At 42.8% G+C, this 23,517-nt stretch overlaps 1 long non-coding RNA gene across 11 annotated transcripts in view; it reads right to left on the bottom strand.

Annotated features, from left to right (window-relative positions):
- The window catches only part of LOC105062320 (uncharacterized), a 98,989-nt gene that overhangs the window by 53,379 nt on the left and 22,093 nt on the right, over positions 1 to 23,517 (bottom strand). For 5 of the 11 annotated variants that reach the window (XR_012503974.1, XR_012503982.1, XR_012503983.1 and 2 more), the window contains exons 2-3: positions 22,025 to 22,165; positions 19,510 to 19,618 (exon numbers count right to left, since the gene is read on the bottom strand). The exons of 1 other annotated variant lie outside the window; for it this stretch is intronic. This is a non-coding gene — a long non-coding RNA (uncharacterized LOC105062320). Of the gene's footprint in view, positions 1 to 350; positions 407 to 19,509; positions 19,619 to 21,544; positions 21,633 to 22,024; positions 22,166 to 23,449; positions 23,509 to 23,517 lie in introns of all 11 variants that reach the window. 5 more of the 11 variants (XR_012503981.1, XR_012503976.1, XR_012503977.1 and 2 more) reach the window with 5 other exon arrangements.

Here is a 23,517-nt window from a genome sequence, read left to right as displayed (position 1 = left end):
GGCATGAATGTTACTGGTTAAATACAGCGTGCTACACCCATAGAATAAAATATTTTATACTTTTTAGGATTTTAAGTAGATCTGTATATTGACAACTATGCAAAGATGTCCAAGTTGTATATTAACTGAATAAAACAAGTTACAGAACAATGTATGTGTAGTGCTGTCCATTGTGAGTGAATACATATGTAGCTATATAAATAACTATACAAACATACATTTATATATACTTCTATGTGCACAAAAAATTTCTGGAAGAGCACACCAAAAATATTAAGAATGACTAATACTGAAATACGGAATTAGGAATCAAACGGGGGAAAGCAAGAGATTTATTTTTCGTTTCTCACCCCTCTGTGCCTCTTGACTTTTCTACTGCTTATCTTTTGTGCACCTGATGTTAAACCTATGGAGAAAAGAGGAGGATTTTACATTTTTTGCAGAATCTAACTTTGCAGCAAAAGAACAACTGTATGTCCCTTGTATTCAAAATCATCATCATTTTCAGATACGTCTCAGCTTGAAGATAAATAATACTAAAAATTCCATTGAATAGGTTAACTTATTTAAGGGTGTAGTTTGCCACTAAATCATCTTGACATTCATTGAGATGCAAAAATTCCACAGGAACCATTTTAGGCTAATTTTTGAGAGAAGTAATGATAATGCCTGTAGTCACTATTTTTTTCACAAACATTTAATTTTCATTTCTTAACCGTCTGGTACTCTGGGGTCAATGAAGCACTTGTCCAAATGTAGATACACAGAGACTTTGTGATTTAAAAACAAAAACAACAAAAGCATTCTTGGCCTCCAATACCAGTGCACCTTGCAGAGGTTGAATGTTTCCAAACCTGGGCAAAAAATACAAGTCTGTAGAAAATCAAAACTCTGATATTTATAGCTAACTATAACTCTGTCACCTACATACCTGATTGTGAGCTGGCCTTGAGATGAGTTAAGGCAGTGGGACCCAAGGCCATGATCAGAACATGTATGTAGTATGCTACATGCATGTGTCAATTACATAAGATTTAGAACAAAGAAAATAGAAGTATACATGTGCTAGAGATATTCTGTAAGCCTAATGAACAAAGAAACTCAGATTGTGCATGTGCTGGCAGAGAACAGATAAACAGCAGGACAGGTGCAGCATAGGCGTGCACCTCCCTGTGGCAATAAAGTGTTGTTAACCCCATGGTGTCTCCGGCTGAAGTCTGTCCGGCAGTATGGCAACTCCTCGTGCATTTTTTCATTTGGGCTGCTCACCTCCTAGAACCCCACATCAGCCTCCCTCGGCTGACAGTGATATGTAAGCATATGTTGTATTTGTATCCATCATGAAGAATGTCTCCTTTTCGGCACTCCACAAATTCAATCTCTAATTTTTCATTGTCCATCCCCAGTCAGGAGTCTCTCTGAGATTATTTATTTTCTGGAGGATTAAAGGACATTCTAAACTCCATCCCTGAGCCATGTCCAATCACTAGACATTATCTTACCTAGACAGTATGGTCCCAGTTACTTCCAGAGCAAGGTAGATGCAGAGATGCACCACAAGACACTCCTTCAAGGAAGGTCTTGTTACCCAGTTGCTGGGAGTACTTATTAGTGGAGACTGCCTCCAGCTGTCAACTGTTGGAAGGAGTGCCTCGGCTCCAGACCAGCTCAATATCACATTCTTTCAGGAGTATCCCACAACCAGTGACTGACTGAAGCAGGGAGATACAAGTCCTGGGCATCCTTGACCAAACATTCCAACTCTAGCGCTCCCCGCAGGGTGTGACCGAGGCTGATCGGCCTGCATCACAGTTGGATTTGTCCCTCTGCCCAATCCTCCTTCCATCCCCTCCTGCCCACAGATGTTGATCTTGAGAACACACCCAATAAATAGTCCCAACATGATACGCCATCTTTAGAGCCAGCTTCCTTGAGAACTCACACTGTTTCAGCAGGAATCAACTCGGCGTCATCCCCTTAGTTTTCATCAATCTGCAGCATATGAAAGGGTCAAGAACGCTCATCAACTTCTGGAAGTCACAGATGAACCCATGGCAGTTTTCTCAAGGCAAGGCAAGACAGAGGCAAGGCAGAGGACAAGCTCCGGCCAGAGCGTTCCTCTAAAGAGACCTCGTGCACATCACGGTTCAGGCAAATGGTCCGCATAAGGGGCCAAGAATAGAAAGATACGTAATAAGTGATACACCATAGTGATGACAAATACGGAGCAGAAATCCATGGGGGATGTCAGCCCAAAGGCACTAGGGTCCACCAGGAGTTAGCAATCTGGAGCTGCGCTGCAGGCTCAGAGTGAAAAAGAGCAAAGACAAGGCAGAGCCCAGTCTTAGGATACATCTGGACTTGGGAGAGTAGCTAAGGTACCAAAACAGGAACTCAGAAAGAAGGGGCAAGGCAGAAAGCCAGTTATAATGCTGAGATGGGGTTCAGACAGACCAATTCAGGTACTGAGTGAGGCCACCACACAGAAGCTGGGGCCTCAGAAGCTCCTTGCTCAGCACCAGGCACCACATCTTTGGTTGGAAACACAGAAGCATGATTCAACACCTGTCCGGCAGAGATGTTGTTAGGAGTAAAGTTCAGTGCCTGGACCATGGCAAACACTGAAAAAACACTGGTAGTTATCAGAGTGTGGTTTCAGATTATCCAGGTGTTCTCATTCTAAAACCCTTATTGCTCTATGAAGAGGGGCCCCTTTCTCAGTATCAATAAAAAAAAAAACAAGCCTACAATTGAGCTCAATAGACCTGGCCCTCAGGACGGGCACAGGTGGAGGCAGCAGTTGAAAGGCAGGTGCTCACGATTTCTCTCTTGATACATAAGAGAGACTATTAGCTCTTATTTGGTATTGAGATACCATTGCCTTGTTACGTTTCCCTCTTTACTCAGTTGCCGGGAAACTTAAAACCAAGCCTAATATGCAAGAGACTGTCCCTTCTTCCCACCTAACTTCTTATTCTTCCTCTACCACCTTTTTAAGTATAGTCCACTTACAATGTTGTGTTAGTTTCTGGTGTACAGCACTGTGATTTAGTTATACATATATGTATATTTCTTTTCCTATTCTTTTTCATTATAAGCTCTCATAGTTCCCTGTGCTACACAGTAGGACCTTGTTTATCTATCTTATATATAGTAGTTAGTATCTGCAAATCCTAAACTCCCAGTTTATCCCTTCCCACCCCTTTAAGCTCTGGTAACCATAAGGTTGTTTCCTATGTCTGTAGTCTGTTTCTGTTTTGTAAATAAGCTAGTTTGTCTTTTGTTTTAGATTCCACTTAAAAGTGATTTCATATAGTATTTTTCTTTCTTTTTCTGGCTTACTTCACTTAGTATGACAATCTCCACATCCATTCATGTTGCTTCATATGGCATTATTTCATTCTTTTTTATGACTGAGTAATATTCATATGTGTGTGTGTGTGTGTGTGTGTGTGTGTGTGTGTGTGTGTGTGTGTATACACACATCTCCACAAGTACTTTATTCAATCATTTGTCGAACATTTAGGTTGTTTCCATGTCTTGGCCATTTTTTACTACCATTTTAATTGCTTGACTTTTATTCCTTTATCATTCTTTTAATTGTGACTTATGTCAAATCCTTTTGAAAAATAGAAATAGGAAGATAAATGAGTAAATCCAAATAAAATTTTACTTGTAGAGAAAAGTGTATCTCTTTCATGGAGAAATCTCCCATTTTAGGACATCGTTGTTAAAGATTTTTATAACATGTTTTCCATAACTATAGTCATAAGCTAGCTTTTAAAATTCATTCTTCATTCATTTATTCATGTATGCATTCAAAAAATATTATTGACCTATCAAAATTCCAATGATTTTTTGGAAGAAATGTAAAAGTCCACTCTAAAATTCATATGGAATCTCAAGGGGACCCCAAATAGCCAAAACAATTTTGAAAAAGAACAAAGTTAGAGGTCTCACAGTTCCTGATTTTAAAACTTACTGCAAAAATATAGTAATCAAAACAGTATGGTACTGGCCTGCAACTAAATCTATAGACCAATGGAATAGAATAGAGAGCTCAAAAATTAACCCTCATATATACAGTCAAGTGATTTTTGACAAGGGTACAGAGACTGTTCAATGGGGAAATACAGTCTTTTCAACAAATTGTACTGGGAAAACTGGATTTCCACATGGAAGAGAGAGGGAACCAAGACAGAGTGTCTTGTGCACATTTTGTTTTACAGAACTAGCTGTGACCTGAATATATTCAATAATTCATTAAAAAAAAAACTTACTGACCAACTACTTTCAGTTAGACACTCTTGCATGGAAACTACATTTACTGTGAGAAAAATAACCAAGAGCCAGATCTACCCTGTCGACCAGAGGGTTCACTCCTTGTGCAGCTCTGGAAACAAAATACATTCCAGAATCTAAGGCAAAGCCATTTCTTAGGGGACCTCCTGGAGGTAAAAGCAAGCTCCAAATAATTCTTTTGGCAACACTAGCCCCCTAGATTGTTAAGATTCAATGTATAAAACTGAATGCCCTTTAACTTACAAATTTTTCTTCCCCTAGGAACAGTCAACTTATTTACTTTAAAGTTCACCTTTTCCACAACAAACCAGTCAGCATTATAAACCAGTGTATCTTAAGCATGAATGTGCATCCGAGGCATCTAGGATTCTTAACAATTTGCTGATTCAGCGGGGTGGGGCTGGACCTGTTCTGCTGTCCTAACGAGATCCCAGGTGAGGACGATGCTGCCGGTCCCTGGACCACACTTTGAGCAGCAAAGCATGCCAGTGATGCACAGCCCTCCCATCCCAGCAATCACAGCTCTGCACACGTCTGCTCTTTGGTGCTGGTTTAAAATTGATTATACTTTGGAGGTAAAGGGGTATAGCTCAGTGGTAGAGTGCATGCTTAGCACGCATGAGGCCCTGGGCTCAATCCCCAGCATCTCCCCTGCCAAATAAATAAACCCAGTTGCCTCCTCCCGTCACCAAAAAAAGGAAAAATCTTCGTGATGCTTTGCCCAACACTAAGAACAAAATTTTACAGCTTTTGTCAAAGTAAAAATGTTTCCAGACAAAGAAGAAGAAAAAAAAAACCTTTTAAGTTTGGATGAAACTCTATTGCTAATTATAGGCTTTCATAAAGCAAGCCTTAAGGGTAGGATTCGTTTTTAAGTTCATCAACTGCTTTCACTCAAGGAAAATTAAGGGTTGCCCACAGTTGACAGGTATTTAATTACACCGTAACAGAAAGAGGGCTTGATTACAGTCCATTGTAATTAAATCTTTGCATATTCTTCAGCTTGCGAAAGGTCACATGAGGAAGATGAATTTTTAAGGGTTTTTTCTTTTTTTTTAATTTAATTAAGAAAATGGATCAAATTGTTGGAAACAAGCATATCAGCCCCATACAAAGATCAGTGGATAGGTATAAAAGGGGACTGCTTTTAACTCTCATAATTTATTACAGTGAAACACTGCATAGTTTGCCTTTTTTTGTTTGCCCTGACTTATGAAATGAGCAAACATTATTAAATCTTAACAGATTGATCTACTCTTGTCAAAACCCACATTATGCAGCACAAGGCCTTCCCAGAAAGAGATGACTCTTTCCTGGAAAGTTATTAACAGTTTTAAGAAAATGGTATGCACTCCAAGACCACATCAATACTTCTAGGATTCAAAGACTGCCTGTAATCCATACAGTTGTAGCCATTTTCTGAAGATAACTTTTTAAATCTTTGCATCAAGTGTTGCAGGGAGTGAAAACACATTCACAATTTTGCTCCCACAAGCTACACAAAGATCATTAACTATTGTGTTTAGTTTTTCCATATTGAGGGGCAAACCAGAAATTCAGAGGCTAATTCTCTATCATTATGTTGTACCTTTTCTTCCATTATTTCATAATATTTTGGTCAAGCTGTCATCAGAAGCGCCTTCCAATCCGACATAGGTTTAAATTCAGGCCTGGAGATGTAGCTGAGATCAAGGTATCAAGATTCCGCAAGTGGCATTAATCCAGTCTCGCTTTTTCCCCTGAAACAAATCAAGTTCCAGAAAAGCCCACAAGATAATGTAGCAAATTCCTGTGTGACCACAGATCCCCTCACTAACTCTTCTTGTTAATTCTTGAAAACTCTGGATGGCCAGCCAGCCCAGATAGCACCCTGTGCTCCCCTGGCTGGCAAAAGATGACATAATTGTGTTAGTCTCTCAGTTCTTTCTGCGATTTTAATTGAAATGGTACTTTTGTTGAAAGCTGCCATTGCTTTTTGACTAGCCACGCAAATAATTATGTTGTCCAGGATATGAGAGGAAACAGGCCAACCCAAAAGGAAACCAGGCAGAGGCTCGGAGGAATCTGACCAGGATTCTGAACACAGTAACCTCTCCCTCTTTCCTCGCTGCCTTTCTCTCAGGTTTCTGTGAGAATCTGTCTTCCCAGGTTTATGAGAACCACAGAAAAAACACTCCAGGCAGCGGAAGTGACACAGTGAAAATAGAATGGAGCAAATTATCTTCGGTGGCCCGCAGAGCAAAAGGACCATGGTGTGTGACCCTGACGGGCCCATGAGGAGACCAAAATTTTCCCATGCACATCCCCTTAGGGCTCCCTCTTCTTCCACTGGCTCTGACATGCCAGGAGCCATGCCACAGCATCACAGTGTAACCGAGCAGGACCCTATGGGGCCTCCCCAGGGCAGACCTGTCTCCCTCATCCTCTGCTTTCGCTCCTCTCTGAAGTCCCCAGATAACAGTATCTGGTGCAGATTTCCTGGGTTGTTCTACAGATGCTAAAACCACCACCAAATGGAAGAAATTAACTACTTAATGACCCTGAGCATGTAGCCCCCAATGTATTGGTGCCTAAGGACTGATAACTTTAACCCCTGTGACATCACCCGTTACCTCTCCATCAGCCAGTCAGAATTGCACACGAGCTGATCACATATCCCAGGACTCCCCCTCCCTCACCTGGCCTTTAAAAATGCTTTGCTGAGACCCATCGCCGGCGAGTTCGGGTGTCTTGAGCACCAGCTGCCCTGAACTCCTTGCCTGGCGCCCCGCAATAAACGCTGCACTTTCCTCCTTCACAACCCGGGTCAGTAGATTGGCTTTACTGCATGCGGGCAAGTGGACCCAAGTTTGGTTCGGTACCAACGGCATCACCAAAGGGCAGGCTTCTGATGTACTTAGGGACACCCTAAGGGACACTTTCTTCCTGAAGGAAACTCAGCCGCTGACAGACTCTTCCCTAGGAGGCATGTAGCAGAGCAGCAGCCTCGCCCAGGGCCTCGGGGTGCAACTTGACTGGCAGCTCCCACCTTTCACACACACGGCCACTGGTCATTTCTCAAAAACCGTTGTTGTTTTAATGACTTCCGAATGAAAACTGGAAAGGACAGCCCCAAGCTCCATCTCCCCAACTTTCCAAACACCCTTGCTTCTTCACTTACGGCCTTTCTCTCTGTCGGTAGAGAAATTTCAGAAATATGTTCCACCTCTCTCTTAAAAGTCCATGTTTTCCAGATGACAACCAGGCTCTAGCTGTACACACCCTCTCTCTTCCAAGGACCTAATAAAAGTTATGATTCAACAGAGGATCTCCTCGTCTACCACTTAAAATTCCTCAGCTACATTAATTGTACTAATAAAAGCAATTGAGAGTTTTCTTATTTGCAAGGATCAGCCTAAAAGACAGAGACCACCCTCCCTAGTGGAAGAGAGGGATTTTTCCATTTAAAGGTTGTTTTCTTGAATAGTTTAACTAGGCATTAAACTCAGACCGTCCAGAGCCTTGGGCCTCTCAAGACTCCCTCCTTCCCTCCTGGCACAGGAAACTCGGACCTCGGCTCTCTCCCAAGCCTGTCAACACTGCTCCCAACAACCGCCAGAGAAACCATATGGTCTCTCCACACCCTCCCAATGGGGCCAAGCGTATTATCTCCCCAACCCACCCACAGCTAATGTATTTGCAATTCAATTATTGGGTAGAACAATTGAGTTCCACACTCTAATGTCAGGTGTGCCCAGGAAATGTCTTCTAATTCTAGTAGTGTTGTCAAAATAATCTACATACTCAGGTAAATAATAATTTATACACGTAGGTGTTACGCAGAGTTTTAAGGCTTTTGTGTTTCCTTATTGGCATTTTCACCTTCAAGGAGAAGGACAATTTGGAAGTATTTCTGGACGCTGCTATTTCAACACAGTATGGGAAGGTAACTTTCTAAGTGAAAGAGAAAAAATGTTACCTGGGCCAAATGTTGCCAGAGTTTTAAAAATCATAATAATTTTCATATTAAAAAAAAAGAGTTCTGTATAATTTTTTAACCTTAAACACAACATTGCAGCTCAGATTCAGAAAGTAGTTTTCACAGGCACCAAACTCCATCTGAAAAATGGCCATGGACTATCCATCTACCCATCTAGTCACTTTTATTTTTATTAGAATGCATACTTAGTTGTGGTCCCTAATTTTGAAAAGAAGTATGTATCCCCAGTACTAAAAAGACAAAATTGGAGGTTCAAAATTACTTTTATGAGAGAATAATCACATGAAAGTCCAGATGTCTGACCAGACCACTGCTCTGGGATTTGACCTGAACTAGTATTTCCACCCCCTACTTCTCACCATCCATCCCACTCAACACCTCATAGACTGAGAAATCCTGTAAAAAAACGCCGTGGCCAAGGGACTTTTCTAAGATGCCGAGAGACCACAGACTGTATCTGGTTGGCCCGTCTCCTCCCCATACTCGCCTGGCTTCATTATGAAAAGATGCCAGAAATAGCATTCCTACAGGATTTCCAGTACGGAAGCCACAAGAACGCTCTTTCTCATGGTATGGCAATCGTGCAACAATATGGCGTCATCTGGAAAATTACAGTCTTGGAGACAAATATTTTTTCCCCTCTCCAATGATTTAAAATAGACAGGGTGTCGCCCAAAAATTATGCTTTCCTTTCTCCAAGATGGAGGACTCTTCTTGGAAGGCTTCCCCTGGGGGCAGCAACCCTTGCTGCTGGAACCCCTGAAAGACAAACTCGCACACGAAACTCCTTGGACAGCCCTCCAAAGATTTTGGAAACTACTCAAAGCATGTCTGATGAAAAGGAAGGTATTTTAGGGTATACTACCAAGTAAAAATTTCGTTCTTTGATTTGCCATGAAAGCAGCTCGCAGTTAAAGTGAATGTTCCATAGAACTGAAATTTGCATATTATGAAAAGTATCAACATTATTACGGCGGTTATTGTTTTGGGTTACATTTATTTTGGATACACTCTGCACAGAAAAGAAGATTAGTACTCCAAGAACTAGTCATCAATTTAGGAGACTTTGTATAGAGGGCCTTTTTAAGGACTCAGAACAGAAGAAAAAGTTCTCAGAAATATAAGTAGTGAGTTCCTTAAAGGTGTGTCTGCCAGATTCATAGCTGTATTCCGGTATCTAGCCAGGTTGGACTCATGATAGAAACTCAGTACACATTTGGGGAAAGAAGAAAGAGGAGACAGTGGAGCAGATGGAAGGGCAAAGGAAGAATAAAGGGTGCCAGGTGGTGCTCAACATCCTGGTAAGTGAAGCTTCTTTATTAATTAGAAAAGACTCTCAGTCACTTGCCTTCACTTGAAGAAACCCTGGCATTCTCCTTTCTGAAATGGGGGCTGTTTTTCACTGTGATGGCAAATAAGGCTGCAGACCCTTGGTTAACCCACCATCGGTTCAGGCCATTTCTACTTCTTCTTGCAGGACAGAAGCCCACAATTATTTGCAGTTGCGTAAAGACTACATACATATGCCTCCTCCTGGCTCTCAGGTTCCAGATTCCTCTCTAATCTTGACTGTGTTTTTCTGGGTTAGACAAAACTGCCAAAAAAAAAAAGGAATAAGGAACACCAAGCAGGGGTTTTCTGTTTTGTTTTTCGGAAAGAGAGCTTCTTATTTCTAAACGAATGAGGGTTTCATGAGAAGGGTCTTATCTCTAATGTTTAGCCTCTTTGTTACCAATTGCTTCCTGTATTTCTTGGAACTCTCTAATCTCTAACCCCAGATGTTGAGGATTTTTGGAGCTCCCACAAACAGAAACACAGAAGCCAAGCTGATTGGAACAAGTGCAACACCAGCATTACCCACAAGCAGAGACAAGTGATCACATAGATAAACCACTGGAGCCCAGTGCCTCTGAAATGTGGCCGCCCCCCACCTCCCCGCACGCGCACACCATCCACAAAAGCCACTGGGCTTCAGAGGGCTCCCTGTGTGGAAACCGCCTCCTTGTCTTCAGAGTCAATTCCCCCATTGGCAGTTTCCCCCAATCCCCGCCATCTGAAATCTCAGGGGGGTGATTCCATGGACAGCTCCGGAAAGGCACCACCTCCAACTTTCACCTTGACCTCAACCCTTGAGGGGAAAAAGGAAGTTGTTTAATAACTGAGAACCAAGACACTCAAGTAACCTAAAACATATTTGCTGGCAAAAATCTGCCTTCTACAAAGCGGCCGAAGGATGATAACAGGGTGTGGAGAGATGGAATCAGCAGTTAAGTGGATATCCGCCTGTCACTTAACCTTCATTACATAGCATTAGACACCAGCGTCTGGCCAGCTTGGCACTCAGTCTTCCCACATCACCCCACTGGCAAGATGCCTCCCCAGGTCCACAGCCTCCAGCCACAACACTTTGGCCTGAGGTTACAAACTGTAAAGGGGGTGGACAGTACTTGGATGAGATCAGGGGTCAATTTGGACTGGATTCAGGCCCCGGGTCAACAAGATTTTGCCCAACGAATCCATCCACTCCCCTCTCCTCTTATTTCTTTCCCTTTCTGGTCTTTGTATTTTGAGCAGCCGCCCCCACCTCAGATCCAGATGCACTTCTGTTTTTCCTAAATTCTTCTCACCCTTACCGGACCCCAAAGTCTTCCTTCCTCTGTCTTTCCAATGTTTCCTCTTTTGCTGCACTTATATTTCTTGAAAACCAACATGAATTGGCTGCAAGCAAAATAAACAGATGCAACTAAGAGAATCATAAATCACCAAGTTGGAGAGCGAGATTCTTCCCAGTACAGGAAACCGTCTCTCGGTTGGTTTCAGAGAAGGAGATAGAGGAACAGAGCTTTGGTTCCCCTTAAATGTCCTGTTCCCCTAACGAGACCTCTGGGATCAAATAGGAAGTACGCTAGACAGATTGGATATTCAGACAAGCTCATATAGAGTGAATTAAAGCCCTCTTCCCTGGATGCACCTTACGTCATAAATATGGAAAACAAATACAAGCCTTATCTTTTCTGAAACTCCGTGTGTTTGGCTCCGTAACAGTCACACGCCAGAGCTCACTAAAGCCATCTTTCAGCCAAAGTGCATTGTGAATCTAACTTGCCTCACCGAGCTGGAGCCACCTGCGCCACACCCCCACCACACACACACATACACAAGCATGGGCACACACAGACGAACACACGGACACACCGTCCCAGTTCCACAGCACCAACCACAGAAAGTGGCGCTCGCATCCACCCAGCTGTGCAAGCCACACCCAATCAGTCATCCCCTTCTGCTGAGTGTACCTGCCAAACAGTTCTCATTTCTCTAGCCCCCCCATGCTGTCATCGTCTTTGGGTCATCCAGGGGTGGTCAAACTCTTTCTACCAAGGGCCAGATAGTAAACATTTGAGACTTTGTGAGCCAGACTGTCTGCCACAGCTACTCAATTCCACTGTTGTTGTGCAAACGAAGCCACAGAAATACACAAGCAGATGGGCGGGTGGGGCCCACAGGCTGGAGCTGGCTGACGGCTGGTGTGGGCTACGAGCATCTCTCCTCCAAATTACCACAGCAGCCCTTCTAACTGGTCTCCTGTGTCCTGTTTGGCTCTTCTCTAACTCATTCTCTACCCTGCAGTCAAAGATCTTTCAAAAACATAAATATGAATGAGTCACTCTACTGTTGAAAAACTCTGCAATAGCTTCCTAGCTCCTTTCAGATAAAAGTGAACATCTTTGACCACCACCCAGTTAGCACTTGAGGATGAGGCCCCTTGACCTCTCCACACTCTGTGCTCCAGTCCTTCTGAACATCTGTCCACACATACATCTAGCTGCTCTGGCCTCTGGGCCCTCAAACAGGCTGTTTCCTCTCTGAGTGGAACAATTCTGTCCCCTGAAGCCCATCCTCCATGTCCTGTGTCCTTTAGATCACCACTCAAAAGCCATCCCCTCATGGACGTTCTCTGCCCACCACCCTAGACCACTCAGGGACTCCAGCTAAGTGCTCTCCCAGTACCTCGACCTTGCATCGTGCTTTGCCACTAGGCCTTGTTTAATTGTCTGTCGGCTGCTAGACTGTAAGTTCTGGGACCATGTCTGTCTTCGATGCTCCCATGTGCTCAGTATCTAGGGTAGTACCTGGATGGATGGATATGATGCGTGCAAAAGAATGTTATGTCGAATGAGTGAATAAACGAATGAATGAGAATCCAAAGCAGGATCGTAGAATGTTCCAAATTGTTCTGTAATACTATATGTACTTGATTACCCATAAGGACTGTAAAAGTACACTGTTCAACAGGCATCAAAAAAAATGAATAAATGCTCCTCAATAAAGGTGAATAATTTAGTTGTTAAACATATTGGAGTTCATTATATAATCCAATTAATTGGTTAAATATTCATAAAATTATTATTAAGCACTTTAATGTGTATAGAGGTACAACTGTACGAACCTTACTTCCTATACATCACATTCCTGCTGACCACTGTCCCATACGTCAGCAATGAGACACGGAGACACTACCACCTCACTAGAATCATGATGTTAACGATTTTTGACTCCTTCCCATTCACACAGGCAAAATAATGTCACTCTGAGTCTTTTTAACAGCCTCAAGTGTAAGGGGTGCAAATTTTCCAGGGTACTGGAAACCACGCGTGTAAGTAAAATTTGATAAGAAAGGAAAGGAGATCTCTTACTGAATGGCTCTCGGCACTCCAGAGCTGAGTAATTCTTAACTTGGTTTGCTCAGCAAGGATTCTTATCAGCAGTTCTAGGGAGAACTAGGCCAATTGCCTTTTTAAACAGACTCTCAGTGACTCCAGTATGAAGCCCCAGTTAAACACTAGTTGAGTGGCGACCTCTTGAGGGCAGCAGCCGTGTCCAGGCCATTGCTTGATCCCACCTTGGCCCAGAGCCTGACACGCAGCAGGTGCTCTGGGCAGATTCGCTGATCTAAATTGTAACAACTGTTATCTGGGATGGCGGTGATTAGTGGAAACTTTCACATTTATACACCTTTGCATTATTTTTTGAAATGAGCTTGTATGTTTCTTTTCTAACCAGAAAAAAAATAAGTAGATCATCATTCAAACTTATTTAAATATATATGGAAATAGACTAGGGTAAAATATGTATTTTTGAGGCAGAGAATTAGATTCAAAAAAGTACTGGTGAATAGGATAATTTGAAATTAATAAGCTGTTATGTAGAAGAATAAAACACTATGAAATATAAAAATTTCTCATAACAGCAACCATGAAACAACGCATTCCTGGACCCTGCTTTCAAGGCATCATCAGTCTCGTTAAGTTAGATCAAGTGGCATTTAGGTCTACACCTGGTGTAGCCAGTATCTTGAGTAGAGTTCCTACTTAGTTATTTAGAAGAAAAGCTTTATATAAAAAAAAAAAAAACAGAACAAAACAAAATAAAATAAAAATGGAAGTCTTTCCGCTCTAGGACAATGATTGAATAGTTTACCTTCCAGCTGTTAATACTGCCACTCCTTCCAGATAACCCAGGATTACACCTTCCACCCGTCCACACTGGTGGGAGAATAGAAATCACTTCTTCTGGAAGCTTGATTGTACGCCTCCAAAATCACTTGCGTGCTCTGAGATGTTCTTTTTATTTTATTTTATTTGTTTTCATTTTTTAACTTTGGGGGTGTAATTAGGTTTATTTATTTTTATTTATTAATGGAGGTACTGGGGATTGAACCCAGGACCTTGTGCATGCTAAGCATGCGCTCTACCACTGAGCTATACCCTCCCCCACGAGACGTTCTTATTCCAATGAGATGAGCCACCTTCCAAACGTATTCTTTTATTTTCCTTGTTCTTTCGATCCTGCCCACTGGTTTCACTTTCCCATAATTCTTAGTTAATTGATTTTCCAATCTGTTTTTCCTAGAAACAAATTTAAGAAGCGTTCACACCAAGTTAGGGTATTTAATAGCTCTCTCCCGGGCCACACCCCAAACCACATACACACACACACACACACAAAAAAAACCATAAAAAGCTGCTGCCATTACCTTCTCACCAGTCAAGCTATTTCTCAACTTTGCCACTTATTCTCTGCTTTGGACTTTCATCCCAGCCTCATCTCGCTGGTTTTCATCTCATTATTAGTGTGTGCATAGATTTTCCCCTGACTTTCCAGGCCCTTCAAACGGACAACTCATTTGGAAAGTCAGCCTTGGCTTTGTCTCCTGTCTAAGATGCTGCAACTTGGATTAACCCCTTTGACTCCCTACATACAACCTATGGTCAAGAAGTATTCCTGGCTCAGCCAGAATCTTCCGTAGGGACCCATCCTGGACCACAGAGACCTTGATTCCCTCTTGTCTAGGAGGAGCGATGAGATCGTTTGGAAAAATTAATCACCTAAAATGTTACTAAATTATTGCACCTGGGTTCAAATTTATCCTCATAAACCATGTTTTGTCACTGAATCACTGCTGTCACTACACTCAGGATTTTAATTTGATGAAAGGGTACTTACAATTAAAAAAAAATTTTAAGTGAACACAGAACAAGAAAGAGAATTTGATGCTCCCACAAACCCATCTTGCTCCAGGTCTACTTTGGAGATTAGACTTTGATCAGGGTTAGGCCTGTGTGTCTGATCTTTTAAGAAACATCAAATGGCCTTGGGAAACAACACAGAGATTGAGGGTTTTTTTCACCCACTGGGAGGACCCATTCATCATTCAGATCATTTTGTGATCCAACATGTAAGTCAGTTAGTACTTGCTGAGTGTCTGTGTTGTGTGAGTTATAGTCCCAGTTGGCTCTGTTTTCACCTCTGATGGACACAGTATATTAAGCCGATTCCTCGGGGATGTAATCTATGGGCTACGGAGAGGACAGGAGAGGCACAAAGACAGAGCTTCAATGTGCCCTTGAAAAATGACGGCAAGTGAGAAGGCCCTGGAGGGTAGGAACCCAACCCCTCATGAGATGTCTTGGTCTAAACCGCCTTTGCTGGTTGCTCTGCCACAACCCTTTCCATCCGTCTGAGCTGGAGGTGGTCTTGGATTCTGCCCTCCAAGAAGCCGTAGGGCAAATAAAACAGAATGGTTACCAGCACTTGAATGTTCAACACATAACCCCTCTTTAAGAAGTAGAAGTTCAAAATCCGGGACCTTCCAGCTGGGCTGTGTACAGCTGTTGTACCCTGAGTCCGTGCCATCCCTTTGAAACAAAAAACAAAGCAGCGGTAATAAAAATAAAATTTGTGCTTTAAAAAAAAAAAAGAAATGTTGGTCCCTTCCCACTCATGTTTATGTATAAACCAAGCACCAGCAAAACAAACTGGTGGTTCAACTGGCATTTTAGTTATGAGCCATTGCATTAACCAAACAAGCTATGGGACACCCACAGGCATCTCTTATTTTTATGATGTCCAGGTAGGTGTCCAGGTACCCTACTGCTCCCGGAGAGGCCTGCAATCTTCACAGACATCGATCTTAACAACTGCCCAGAGACATTGATCTTAACAACAACCATAAGAAGGTTTAGAAACTTTAGAAGGAGCAACCCTTTCTAAGCTCAGACATCAAAACCGTCGGGACGAGAAATAAAAACTCTAAAGCCTGACTTCATGGCTGGGTTGGTGCTATTTCAAGTGACTGCTTCCCGCTCTGGTCACTCACCCCTGTTCCTTGTCACCTCCCCAAAGACCCCTCTTCTTGCTCACAGGAGATACGTACGGGTCGATGCCTTTAGAAAACCCCATTCTTTCTGAAGCTGCACCGGCCTTTGCCAACTACTGAAGGAGGGGATTTCCTAATGGACTTAGGAAAATGCAGCTCAAGCTGATGAAACCATCTTCTACTTATTATTAGGCCCAGGGTGTTGGAGACAAAGTATGACAACCTACACTGTCCGCAGCTGGCTTTTGAAAAAAAAACAGCTTCTTGAAATTAAATACAGTGTCTGCAGGGGCCTGACCAGAGGCATTCTGGGAAGGCACCTGTACCCAGGCCGATACCAGGGACGACGAAAGGCGGAGTCCCCCAGGGGTGGTGAATCTGTGGTTTTGACTGGCGTAACCAGTCCCATTTGGGTTAAGAAGTCAATGGAAAAATGATCCTTCCTCAGTTACTTTTATTTTGTTTTTGTTAAAATTTCTTTTGGAAAAATTAAACATCTGGACCTCTTTATGGAAAGAGTTGTTATGGTCACTGGGGGGAAAAAATTATATATATATATATTTTTTTTTTTTTTTTCATGGAGTTTGAATCGATTTGGTCAGGGAAGGCCTGGAGGTATATAGAAAGCCCCAACACAGGGGGGCTGCTTCTCCAGCCTTCATTTACACACTTGGGGGGAAGGTATAGCTCAGTGGTAGAGTGCAGTGCTTAGCATGCACAAGGTCCTGGGTTCAATCCCAGGTCCCTCCATTAAAAAAAAAAAAAGAAGAAGAAGAAACACTTGGAAAGTAGACTTTCTGCTGAGTGCATTCTGGGGCACTGGACTAACAAAGCGTTCGGGCCACAGTCACGAGAGGCAGCAGCGTTTGACAGTTGTCTCTAGCAGGAAGGCCAGCCTATACCCAGCAAAGGGGGAGCTCTCCTCCCCTCGGCAGGGAAATTCCTCTGGGGTTTGAAGTTGGATGTTTGTATTGCTAAGTTGCTGGTGTAATATTTCCTCTTCCTGGAGCTGATGTTTCATATTTGAGGGGGGAGAGGAAAACAATGCATTTGTGCTGTTTTTCAATCAACGTCTTTCCTCGGTGGAGCACGTCTTTTAAGGGAGACACTTTGGGGAAGAATGCTCTACCCTCTCACCCTCATTATTTTTTGAAAATAAGTTGTGGAAGGAAGTGGTTTTTCATGCTCTGCTTTCTTCCTGAGCATGGGGCTTAGGGAAAAGGAGACGCTTTTAAAACCCTCCAAATTGGTATTTTCTTGAACTTGGGCCGATGTTCTGGATTCTGATCAGAGCTGAAGTTCCCACCCCTCTTCTGCAGGCTGCTTCTGGAGCCCATTTTGAGAGCAGAAGTCTTCATCCTTCAACCCCGAGACAGAGAGAAGGTAAAATCCAGTGAGACAGGAAAAGCATTCACACCTGTGCCTTCTCCGCCCTCTGCCTCAGTGAGTGCCCTGCACACAGCAAACACTCAATAACACTTAACCCATCTTGATAATGTTGAATCTTCTAATCCAAGAGCACAAGATAGCTTCCCATTTCTTTGTATCATCTTCAGTTTCCTTCATTAATGTTTTATAGTTCTCAGAGTAAAGGTCACCTCCTCGGTTTAGTTTATTTCTAGGTATTTTGTTGTTTTTGATGTAATGGAAATGTTCGTGCCAGTTATAAAATCTGGTTTTTGAAGTGGAAAACAGAAAGTGAATGAAGGGCTGCAAACGGCAAAATACCGTTCTTTCTTCTTACGGGTGAGTTGTATTCCATCACGTATATATGCAGCATCTTCATTATCTATTCAACTATTGATGCGCACTTAGGATGCTTCCATATCTTGGCAATTATAAATAATGTTGCTGTTAGTAGCAGGGTGTATGTATCTTTTTGAATTAATTCTTATTTTGTGGTTGGCTTTATTCCTTTGATAACTATGCAAGTTAAAAAAGCTGAAGCTCTTAACATTCTTAAAAACAATGAACAGTACATATTCATAAATTTTTTAAAATATGGGCAGTATATTGTGTATATGTATTTACATGCAATACATTGTATATGTGCAGTCAAATTGTAACAGTGCTACCTAATATAAATGAAAAATGAAAAAAAAACTTAACCGAAAGCTCACTCTGGGTAATCAAATGCACCTTCCACATGGAATCTCATCATTGTTTGTTTCCTTTTTTTAAAAAGAGTCTCTGAAACAGAAATGACTAGAGCTCCATGAACCCATGCTTTTCCCTCTTAAAAGTTGCCCAGCAATCAGTTTGAGATCATGCAGATTGCTAAATGGACTAATACTGTGCTTGACCAAAAGTTCTTACTTGCCTATGATCCTGCTACTCAATTGCTTTAGCTTTTCAGTTTGTAAATGTGTCCTATTAAAATGCAAACGTCTTGGGGGAAAATAACACCGTATTAATAATAGTCATAATCACCCCTGTCAGCCAAGACCGCTTGAAAGGCGACTAAGAGCAAGTCACCATGGCCAGAAATGAGGTGCAGCGAAAACAGAAATGGGGCAGCAGGAAGAGGCCCAGGTGCCAGCAAGGAAGGGAGCAGAGAGAGAGCCCCTTGAAGGGGACCTAGAACGATTTCTCAAGCCCAGTTTCATAGAATTTACATTTCACGTGATTTACAGCTGGGCTAGAAGGCAGTCCTCCTCCCGCCCACAGGGGATCCACAAGGAACACTTTGAACTCTTGGAAGGAAAGGATTTAGTAAATACAAAATATGACTATCATTGCACCTGTTTCCTAGAATAGATAAGGGACTTTCTCTCCAGGTGTCTATTATCCCTTTGTGTCTTCAGGGTTGAGGAGGTTCATGTATACTTCCATGTCTGTTTCGGGAGAGGAGAGATAGGCAGAACTGAGGGACGACGGCGGAGGATAAGGCAGAAAATATGGGCAGCAGGTGAGAAAGAAGAAAAGCAGCTTACACATTTCAAATGGCTCATGCTCGGGAGACCAGGAAGAACGGAAAGCCTGTCTGACTCTGGATTCCCCCAGAAGCAGATCCTGAGACAGGGACTCGAATGCAAGTAGTTTATTTGGGAGGTGATCCCAAGAAGTAGCCGTGGGGACTGGGAAGAAGCCAGGGACGGGCCCAAAGTCAATAGTTCGTGTATAATCAGGCAGTTTACTAGTGTGGGCAGCGGAGGGTCAGCCCCGCTGGGTAACTCTGGGACATGGGCTGGAATATGCCTCCAAGTCATTCCATGGGAGGTGTGAGGAATCTGGGATGGTTCTGTTCCAGTGCTCATCCTTCAGGGCTGAGGGCTGCTCTCAGAGGCATGAACTCCCTGCTGCTTCTGACCTGCCCTGCCGTGGGCTGGGAGGCAGAGTCAGGGATGCTGGCAGGTGGTGTGAGCTGGAATAGTGAGTGCTGGGGAGATGGGGTGGGGGCAGGGGATGGCCAGGCATCCTGAGGCAACTAGGGTTGCCACGAAAGTCATGATGAGACCCTGTGGGTATGTACAAAGTCGTAACTAAGAAGTCGTTCTCATCAATTCAGGATCTTCAAATTCATTGAAAAGTTCCGACTTTTCTGTGCTCCTCGAGAACCTCCTCTACTTACCTGGCTTCAGCTAGCACTCCTACAATGGCTCCCACGCCTGCTCCTGCAGGCTGTACTTCGCTGCTAAATCCTCGCCCCAGGTTTCTTGCTGCTTAAGGGGCATCTCCACCTGGGGAAGAGGATCTCAAATTCAGTATGCCTTAAATTCTCTTCTCCCCAAGACCCATCTTTCTTTCCTGTCCTTCTAACTCAGTCCAAGGCACCACTATCCCTCTGTTCAATCAAGTTACAAACTTTGAAGTCATCTTCAATCTTCACTCTCTTGTTTTCTACCCAGTCACCAACCCCTGGACAGCCTTTCAAGTATCTTTGAATCCATCCTACTCTCTTCAGCTCCTCCACGACTGTGATTTTTCTGTATTGTCATCAGCTGTCACCTGAATTATTACAACATCCTCCTAACTGCTCCCCCCACCCCTGCCTTCGTTTTCTCCCTCCCTTCGGTCTAGCAGGAAGACAATTTTAAAACCCTCCTCTGATTACACTTATCTCTCTTTAAAATCTTCCAGTAAGCTTTCTTTGCCTTCAGGACAAAGTCCAAACTTTTTAATAATCCCACAAAGCTCCTGACAATCTGATTCTAATCTATCTCTCCAGCTCTGTCTTCTTTCTTCATGGTCCTCCAAGGCAAGGTTCTTAAATACACGCAACATAAACCAACTCTAGATGATTTAAGAAGCAAACTAATTGACTCAGAGAATATTGAGGCACTCGCTGAATCTCTGGATAGGCCAGAGAACCCAGATTAGAAGGCAGGCAGAAACAAAGGGAGCTTTTTTGTTTTTTTGCTGTTTTGTTTTGTTTTTTCTATTGTACAAATCAAACAGAATCCTTGTGGGCAGCCTGTCAGTCTCAGGCCTGGGGACCACAGGATCGTTAGCCATCCTGGGGAACGTTCTGGGGACCCTGTCCACAGTGGTAAGTACTTTTACTTGGCCTCTGCCATCCTGAGCTCCTCTCATTTCTCAATGAAACCCAGGAGCTCATTTTTTTTAATTTATTTTTATTTTTTGATTTACAATGTATTAGTTTCTGGTGTACAGCATAATGATTCGGTAATACATTTTTTTTCATATTATTTTTCATTAAAGATTACTACAAGCCATTGAATATAGCTCTCTGTGCTAGACAGTAGGACCTTGTTGTTTATCTATTGTGTACATAGTAGCTTGTATTTATTTATTTTTTAATGGAGATACTAGGGATTTAACCCAGGACCTCGTGCATGCTAAGCGTGTGCTCTACCACTGAGCTATACCCTGCCCCCACCCCAGGGAGCTCATTTTAAATGCAGAAGCTCCCATCAGCATTCCTGGCCTACAGAAAACATTCACTAAAGCACCTTTCAGAGTAAATACAATGATGTATTTACTAAGATCTTGGCAAAGAAAGCACCTTCTATGCTGTCTTATAAGAGATCAGTTGTGTATGATAAACCCACTCCAGCTTTCCCTATCTTCCTAAATCTTAAGATTCATTCCACTATATTATTCCAAGGAATTTATGATATCTCCATTTTATCCAAAATAGGATATTGTCTAGTTCAAGTTTAAGTCACCCAAGTGAATAATTAATAAAAATTTACCCAGCTGTTCAAGATGGCCAGTTGAATTTTAACTCTCTGAGAGTTGCACCATCTCAAAAACTTTAAGCTGACTTAAAATTATACTTTTCTCTCCTTAGTTTAGCACCTTGAGAATCCATGCCCACACATATTCTACAGATTTTTGCAGAGATAATTTTTTAATCTTATTTTATTGGTGTGCAACATTCTTCTCCCAAGTGTGAGTTTATATCTGGCCGGGCTGGGATCTAACTTTGCTTCTGGGTCTAAGGAAAATGAGTGGCTGGTGAGGGGAACACAAGGACAAATGCTTTCTCCCCGCACGTCAATCCCTGACATGGAACAGTTATATGATCTCAAAGGGAGCAGCCTTATCCAAAAATGGAGAAGGAACGTCTTCGGGTGCTGTATTTTCTATTGTCACTGTAACACGCAAAACGTTAGTGGCTTAAACTAACACAGATGTATTACCTTATAGTTCTGGAGGATAGAAGACTGACGCAGGTCTCACTGAACTAAAACCAAGGGGTCGGCAGGGCTGCACTCTCTTCTGGTGGCTCTAGGGGAAAATTCATTTCCTTGTATTTTTCAGCTCTTAGAGGCTGCCTGCATCCCTTAGTTTGTGGTCCCCTTCCTGCATCTCCAACATCAGCAATGTTGCATCTCCCTTTGACCTTGCTTCCACGGCCACATCCCCCTCTGGCCACAGCTGGGAAAGGCTCTTCACTTTTAAAGTTTCCTGTGATTTGATTGGGCCTTCCTGGGTAGTCCAGGATAATCTCCCCATCTCGAGGTCCTTAACCTTAATCACACCTGCCAAATCTTTTTTGGCTCTGTACGTACGTAACGCATTCATACGTTCCAGAGATTAGGATATGGACCGCTTTGGAATTATTCTATCTATCACAACAAGCAAACAGAACTTGCTTGAGGCCTGAGTATTTAACGCACCCTGAATTTTCCTTTCTGTTCTCTGGATCCCATCCTTTCCCAACGTACATCTTTATTATTCAATAAAAGATATGGTAAAGTTGCACATCCAATTGATGTTGTAATTGGCAAGGCTCAAATTAAAGTCCATTTAGTCTGCAGCTGAAAGAGATGAGAAATTATTTTAGCACAATCATAGAAATCCCCTGAATTTTAGGCCTGAATTATTTGAGTACAATCATAGAAATTCCCTGAAACTCCCTGAATTAAAGCCAATAATTTAAGGTCTTGAACCTCACATTGTCTTTCTTGAGGCTGTTCAGAGATACTAGAAGTAGTGCTCTAACCCTATGGCTGTGGAATTTCTCACACCCTTCATCCTGGTCTACGACAGTGGCCTTCAGTGCTTGTTACAGACTACATAAACCATGACTTCGTTATTTCTTCATTGTATTTCATGAGCTACAGTTTGCCATCTCTTAAACATTGCTATGTTTTCACTGCAATTAGTCCAACAAGACCCAAATTCCCCTGCACTAATTTCCCTGACCCGTTGTGGCCACTCGTTGACGATTAGCCAGGGTGCTTCATTGTAAGCAACAGAAAGCAACTCTGATTTAAGTCAAAAATAAAATGTATTAAGGGATAAGAAGTTGCTCCCAGAATTGCTGGAGGGTCTTGAGAACCAACTCAGTTAACCTAACAGGAACCAAGAAAGCCAAGGCGGCCAGAGTCAGCCAAGGTGACCTGACAGGACCGGTCTGATCATGGAGACAGTGGTCCAGCAGCCACCACCAGCCCAGGCCACAGGATGCTGCCACTGACATTCTTACCATTATAATTCTGCCCAGAATGAACCCCTTCCTTCCTCGTTTTCTGCTTCACTAGATCAAGATCCCAAGTCCGGAGGAGAGGCATCTGATTGGCCAAAACTAGGTGACATTCCTGTGTCCTGGTTTCCTGGAAGACTTGACAGGCAAGGAGCTGGCCTCTTTTGATCAGCGTAGTGAATTATTCGGACCTCTTGGAGTTCCCATCATATTGTGCTTTAATAGCATAGATGTTTGTCCTCCCCACTAGACTGACACTGAAGGACAGGTACCATGGCCTAACTTGGTGTCCCCAGAGGCTACCACACTACCTGCCATACAGCAGGCTCTCAATAAATAAAAGATTAAAAAGGTACATTTATTCCAGGGTTTTCTTATGACCTTAAAAAAAAAATCCAAACTGAACTTATCAGGGAAATGAGGAAGGATGGAGAGTGTGAATGATAATAGGGAGAAGTAAGTCTGTTGGATGGAGGTGAGGAGAAGGGAACGGGTGGGATACACGTGAGTGTGTGGGGGTGATAGGTGGGTGTGCTGCAGAGCTGGACAGAGGCAGAGGTGAATAGAAAAAGAGAAAGTAAGAAACTAAAATGAGCAAATTGAGCAGTAGACTCACCCACATGTATTAGCGCAGCTCTAAAAGCCCAAGTGACCTGGAAAAAAATTACCCCAAACCTAAAAGAA

This window comes from Camelus bactrianus, chromosome 34 (assembly GCF_048773025.1).
Source record: "Camelus bactrianus isolate YW-2024 breed Bactrian camel chromosome 34, ASM4877302v1, whole genome shotgun sequence".
Taxonomy (NCBI): Eukaryota; Metazoa; Chordata; class Mammalia; order Artiodactyla; family Camelidae; genus Camelus; species Camelus bactrianus.
Note: the sequence above shows the minus strand (reverse complement) of the source record. Positions and strands in the feature narration are given on the sequence as shown.